The sequence below is a fragment of the Triticum aestivum genome, chromosome 7A, assembly GCF_018294505.1.
Source record: "Triticum aestivum cultivar Chinese Spring chromosome 7A, IWGSC CS RefSeq v2.1, whole genome shotgun sequence".
Taxonomy (NCBI): Eukaryota; Viridiplantae; Streptophyta; class Magnoliopsida; order Poales; family Poaceae; genus Triticum; species Triticum aestivum.
In genome coordinates, this window is record NC_057812.1 from 487,424,506 (window position 1) to 487,431,112 (window position 6,607).

General features: G+C 44.3%; 1 long non-coding RNA gene across 1 annotated transcript; it reads right to left on the reverse strand.

The window, feature by feature from the left end:
* Positions 1–1,749: 1,749 nt before the first annotated feature.
* On the reverse strand, positions 1,750–5,610 carry LOC123151299 (uncharacterized). Its single transcript, XR_006475611.1, has 3 exons — positions 4,857–5,610; positions 2,580–3,668; positions 1,750–1,929 (listed from the first exon to the last, which is right to left on the reverse strand). It is a non-coding gene; the product is annotated as an uncharacterized lncRNA (long non-coding RNA).
* Between the last annotated feature and the right edge of the window lie 997 nt (positions 5,611–6,607).

Here is a 6,607-nt window from a genome sequence, read left to right on the forward strand (position 1 = left end):
ATGCCTTCGTCCTTGGAGTCCTCTCAACACCACCTCCCGAACACCAAGCCTAGAGAGACACATAGCACTATGCATTTTCAAACTTTTTGGTAACTTGTTGCAAAGGGGGAGAAATGTATAGATCATAGGCTTCGAGAGAGAGTGTGTTTTTCTTCTTTGTATCTCTTGCAATTTGCTTGGTACTTTTGTGTCTGCTTGTTTAATACTCTTTATGTCTTTGTGTGAGGTACTTGTTTGTATGATCATGTGGTCGATCATGCCTACTTCAATGTTTGCTTGGATGATATTATCTGTTACATCCCATATATGATCATTCACTTTGCTTGGTGATGAGTGCATGTTTTTTACCCTCTATCATTTTGAGCGCTCCACCAAGATGTATGTGACATGGAAGAGTAACCCATGATCCTAATCGATTGTGCATTTGCATTCAAACGCAAATTTCAATGCACAAATTTAGGGGGAGCTCTTCCTTATCACATACTTCTCAAAGCGATGATGTATTTCAATCTTATTATCATTTGTCGATGCTTTGATCTATATGTTGTCATCAATTACCAAAAAGGGGGAGATTGAAAGTGCAACTATCCCTGGGTGGTTTTGGTAATTCCTAACAGCATATAGCTCATTGAACTAATGCTATTTCAATATGATCATTCCAGAAAGTTCAATAATTGGCATGGCATGGATTAGAAATGTGGACCCCTCAAAATGCTAAGGACACAAATTGGCTCAAGCTCAAGACTCCACATTTTCAGTTTAGTGATCCAAGATCACATTGAGTCCATAGGAAAAACCAATACTATTAAAAGAGGATGGGGTGTTGCTTAATGGCTTGCTTGCTCAAAATGCTTAGTGATATGCTCCAAAAGCCCTCAACCACTTTCTCATATCCACATATGTCCCAAACCAAAAGTAAAACTCGGCCCCACCAAAATTATCTATCCGGCCCCACCGAGTTCACTTGACATAGCCACTACCAGAAACCCTAGTCACTTCGATCTCACCGATAGGGATCTCGGTCTCACCGAGATGGGATTGCAAACTACCTGTTTCCCTTCGTAACTTTTCGGTCCAACCGAGATGAGCGATCGGTCCCATCGAATTCGCAATGCAAACTCTTTGTTTCCTTTTCGTAACGTTTCGGTCTCACTGAAATGAGCGATTCGGTCCCAACTGAGTTTGCCTTACCAACTCTCTGGTTAGCTTACATTACAAGAAATATGTCAACTTCTGACCATCACTATTGGTCACTGAAAGTTCATTTTTTTCATTTGTGACCTTTTTGTGACCGAAAACAGAAGGTCAAAAGCCGGCGGTCGTAAACTGAAATTAACGACCTTCTATGTGAGAAGGTCATGGAAGGCAATGACTAAAACAAAAGGACATTGGTTCAACGACCTTATGTTTTGGTCGCTAGCTCTCTACCTAGGCCACGTCGGATCCGACGTGGCAAGTTGACATGGCAAAATTGCGACCAAATGAAAAGGTCGTTGACAAGAATCAGCCCGGTCCTATTAGGTGTCTATATGGGCCGAGGCCAACAACTAAGCCTTTTTTATTTTCTAGGCTGTGGCCTTTTTGGTTGAACGGATCAAGTACTTCTTTTTTTAAAGATGGGTCCCAATTGTCAGGTTCTTTTGGTAAGTGGGTCCCAGTTGTGAAGGTCATTTTCTTCAAATTTCAATTTGCTAGTAAATAAATAAACCAATATTCAAATGGGAATAGACAAAGAACACATGTAACACTTCAAATAATAGCCAAAATCAGTTTGATACATCATACAATAGCAGAATCAGTGTGTTACATCATCATATAACACATATACAAATGGCAATCAGTCGAAATACTCCAGGTCTCTTCAAACTTCGCATTCCCCAGCTTCCCAGCTTCCCAGCTTCCAAATCTCAAATCTTGTTTCATACTGATCTGCAACATAAAATTAACGCCACGTTAATAGACCAAACTTGGCGTTACAGCAGATGAATGAATGTGTGGTCTCTTTCTTCAAATGGCATTTACAACTAGAAGCCATCCACCAACTAATAGAATTTTCATGAATATGTTCAGTTGTGCTTAATTACTAACCTACATGAGCTCCAAGCAACTTTCGGCACACCAACAATAGTCGCTTGAACATGCACACAAGCAAACACGACGATAAATAAATTAAGGCTAGGAAGTGACCCAATCACTACTACAACTCAAATATAATGAAGAATCTAAGTAGGATAAAAATGGTTCCTCAATATGATCATGTCCCAGGTACGCTACAAGCAGTACTAGAATAAACACAAGTAAAATTCTTAGAATTGACATACAGAGGCCGATGCAAGGTTACGCAAACATCAAAATATCGGGAAACAAATAAACCCTAGATCCTCATATGCAACAGCAAGAACAAATTTTGTTTAGATTCAATTATATAAAACACATCCATGATAGATTTAACTAGAAGCAAAATCACAACTTAAACTGTTGCATGAAGGAAACGTCTATCGGCCGCTCTACCATGTAAATAGATGAATTTGAATAAATATAAATAGGTAAATTTGAATCATAGGTCAGGCTGGGGGTACGTTGAATACGAGCTTGAGCTTGTCGAATTCAGTGTCGGACATTCTGGGGTTGCCGACAATGTAGGACATCGAGGATTTGACCAACATCTACTCATCGGCACCTGTAAACACCAAGAAAAAGAACAAAGGTTTGAATCAAACAATAGTTGTAAATTTTGTTAGCATAACTACAAATTATCAGTAACCAGAGTACTCATCTTCCTTCCAGGTTTTGAATAGCCTAACAAATTATCAGCTCCATTTTTCTTCCCGACTCACAAAAAATAGTGTTGAATAGCCCAATAAATAACACACCGGTCCCCAAACCAGCAAAGAGCATGGGAATAAACAGACCAACCCCCACATTCCAATAATTCAAACACTCAGCAGTCAAATGTGTGTGCGTGTGCATGTAAATGTACTGAGGTTATGCAAAGTGATAAATATAGTTTTACCCTTGTTTCTTTTGTTCATGTACAAAATCCCCATCATATATACACCAAAGTGCATGTGACAAAACAATATAGAGCATGCCTTTAATAACTGGGCAATGCAGCAGCAAGTCCGACTCTACTACTACTATTACTACCTGTGACGCATCATTGTTGATCCATGGCAGATAATAGTAAAGATTAGAACCCATGATTTTGGTACAGAAGTTACCTAGCCTGGTAGCCAAGCATAGAACAGCACTACATAGTACTTGGCCAGCAAATTTGAGCAATTCAGTGAACGCATCGCATGACAACAAATATAAAAACTATGAACAACATCGCATACGATGTGTGACAACAAAGAACACATTTGACAATGCAGAATGCATGCGCAACCACACATCCCATAACAGGGTTACAATCTAGAGGCAGTTAGCTAGCTGCTACCTGATCACTCACTCATCGATTTAGAACTGCAACGAGCACAAAAGAAATAAATCAACAACAGCATAAGGCATAGTGTAGCCAACTAGCTAAATTTCATCTTGAGACTTATCCTTGTGCTTCTGTAGCATCTCGATAACATGGTCCAAGGGTGGGTCTCTGGACCTTCGAAAAAACTTGTCGTTGATCTTGAACCCGTACGCCTCCGGCTGCCCAGAATGAACTCCTTCAACTACAAAAACACATACGGAATTAAAAGGACGCCGATAAGAGCAGGGAAGAACACCATTCGATAATGCTTCATATTAACTAATTTAGCTGGACTTTGTACTACTCTGGTTTCATTCTGATATAATGGAACCAGGGATGATTAAAAAAAGAAAGGGCATCGACCATAATGTTACACAGTAGTCAATTTATGGTCTGAACATCAGATGTCAGGCGTGCTCTGAACCAAAATGTAAGGAACCTTAAGAAATGATTGTACTGATACACTAGAATTTCGTCCATTTATCAACAATTGCAGAGATTAGGACTGCAATTTGCAGTGAATCAGAGATTGGGACTACAATTTCATCCCTAGCAAATATATGTTTCCTGATTATTATTCATTTCCAAATGCAGGAAACCATCTCGGTGACCCAGCTTGTCCGAGAGACAGCTGCTGTTATGAAGGAGTTCACACAATCTGGGTATGCTACTATACTTGGCACTTTCTATTTGTTGATGATATATCACCGAAAAGGCTTGTACTGTCAGAGTGATTACCAGCAGCATCAGCGAGGAACGGAAGCAGAGTAGCAAAGCAATGCTTGTGCAGAACTTGACATGCATGCAGAGTGACACAAACTCATCATCACACAATGTGAATACTGTAAACTCCAAACTTACTCGGACGCTAGTGATACAAGTGTCCAAGTAATGCAATGCATGTATCAAACCCTACGCAGATCGATGAAAACTCTTAGGACAAATGAGTAAGTAGCACGCAAAATCACTTGCACTGACAATAGTGGCTGCTGTCAGGTTCAGCAGGATACACTCACAGGCACACTTATTATTAACACTTGTAGAACAGAGAAGTGGTGCTTACGAAAATAGCTTGGGTTCAGACTGAACTGATACTAATTTGGGATTTCCACTAGCATCGGTCCACAAATACAACATGCATAGTGTCATTCTTTTTACCACCTATTGATTCGATTCAACAACTTTTACTGATTTCAATAATCCTACTACAGCAGTTCGGACTATGTCCAAGTCATAGATCCTAACTAAAACAGATTATCAAAAGTTTCAGATGACACCAGTTTCAGTAAACTATTTTTCAGACTAGTGCAAATATCCGGAAAAGTTCCAGACGAGTGCAAGTATGAGTTTCTTGCCAAAGGAAAAGAGTAGGAAGTTGAGGGCCTCTCACCAGGCGACCCGGCCATGATGACGACAATGAGGACCTGCTAGCTGCGGGGCAGGTCGATGACGACTGGAACGTAGCTGGCTAGATGTCGTGGATCGTGGGACTTGGAGGGGCTGGGCTGGCTGTCGTGGATCATGGGACTTGGAGCTCGCCGGAGGTCAACGAGGGGCGGTGCATGTCCCATCGCTCAAAGCAGAGAACGAGCGGGCATCGTGGCTAAATGGTGGGGTGGCAGAGGCACAGGGGTGGTCCGCGGGGCGGCGATGTGGACGAACTGCAGCGGCGGCAGGAGCTCCTGAAGAGGCCATCCATGGCGGGGCTTTTGTAGATGTACCTGAGAGAGACGGAAGATGCACGAGGGAGAGAGAGAGACATAAAGGAGAAGGACGGGACGGTAACATGGAGAGGGCCTACTCCGCGGGGTGCCGCATCACCTCATCGGTGCTGAGCGAGTTGGTGAGGACCGCGTTCATGGTCGGCACGTCACCGGCGGGGAGGGCCACCGCCTCCATGGCCGGTGACGGGTGCAGGTGTGCTGGGCGCCATAGAATCCTCCGTTAGGTCACCAAGATTGGGCGCCGGAGGTGGCAGTGGGAAGTTGGATATGGGAGTGGGGAGAGGGGAGGGGATCTGAGGTGGGGAAGAGAGGTGTGGTGGAGATGGGTGGCAGCGAGGGGACTGGTGGGTGGCGGCGAGGGGACTGGTGGGTGGCGGCGACGGGACAGGTGGGTGGCGGCGGGAGACGGGTGGGTGGGGGTGACGGCGAGGGGAGGGGAGGGCAGAGCGCTAGGGTTCACTGCTAGTGCAGGGGAGAGAGAGGGAGATGAGCGAGAGAGGGGAAAGTTCCAGAAGGGTGGGTGTCGGTGTCAAAACCGGTTGATCTTGGGTAGGGGGTCCGGAACTGTGCGTCTAGGGTTGATGGTAACAGGAGACAGGGCACACGAAGTTTTACCCAGGTTCGGGCCCTCTTGATGGAGGTAATACCCTACGTCCTGCTTGATTGATATTGATGAATATGAGTATTACAAGAGTTGATCTACCACGAGATCGTAATGGCTAAACCCTAGAAGTCTAGCTTGTATGACTACGGTACCGAGTATATCCTTTCCGGACTACACCCTCCGGTTTATATAGACACAGGGGGGTCTAGGGTTACATAGAGTCGGTTACATAAGATGGAATCTTCATAGTTGTTCGCCAAGCTTGCCTTCCATGCCAAGGAGAGTCCCATCCAGACACGGGTACAGTCTTCGGTCTTCATATCTTCACAGCCCATCAGTCTGGCCCATAGATAACAGGCCGGACGCCCGAGGACCCCTTAGTCTAGGACTCCCTCAGTAGCCCCCGAACCAGTCTTCAATAGTGAGGTGTTCTGCATCCAGATTGTCTTTGGTATTGCAAGGCGGGTTCCTCCTTTAATGATTTCCAAGTAATGTATTCGGCCGTAGATTCAATGCCTCCCCTCGGATTCTGCGCTTAATGTCCTCGTTTTCCATGTGTCGAGCGAATGCGGACAGTCAGGGTATTTTTTGCAAATAACACCCCAATCCTACAAGGGAGAGCATCTATTTAAAGAGAATGGATATCAGATCCTTTCGGCACCAAGCGGAGAAAATCCTCAGAGACCGCCAGGCAAGACCATTCCAACATGGCCAACAATCCCAGCTCCTCTTCCCGTTCCAACATAGAGAGAGGCGAGTGGGAGATGTGCTCTGTGTCCCATAGCCGATTGGCGAAGCTGCAAACTCAGGGAT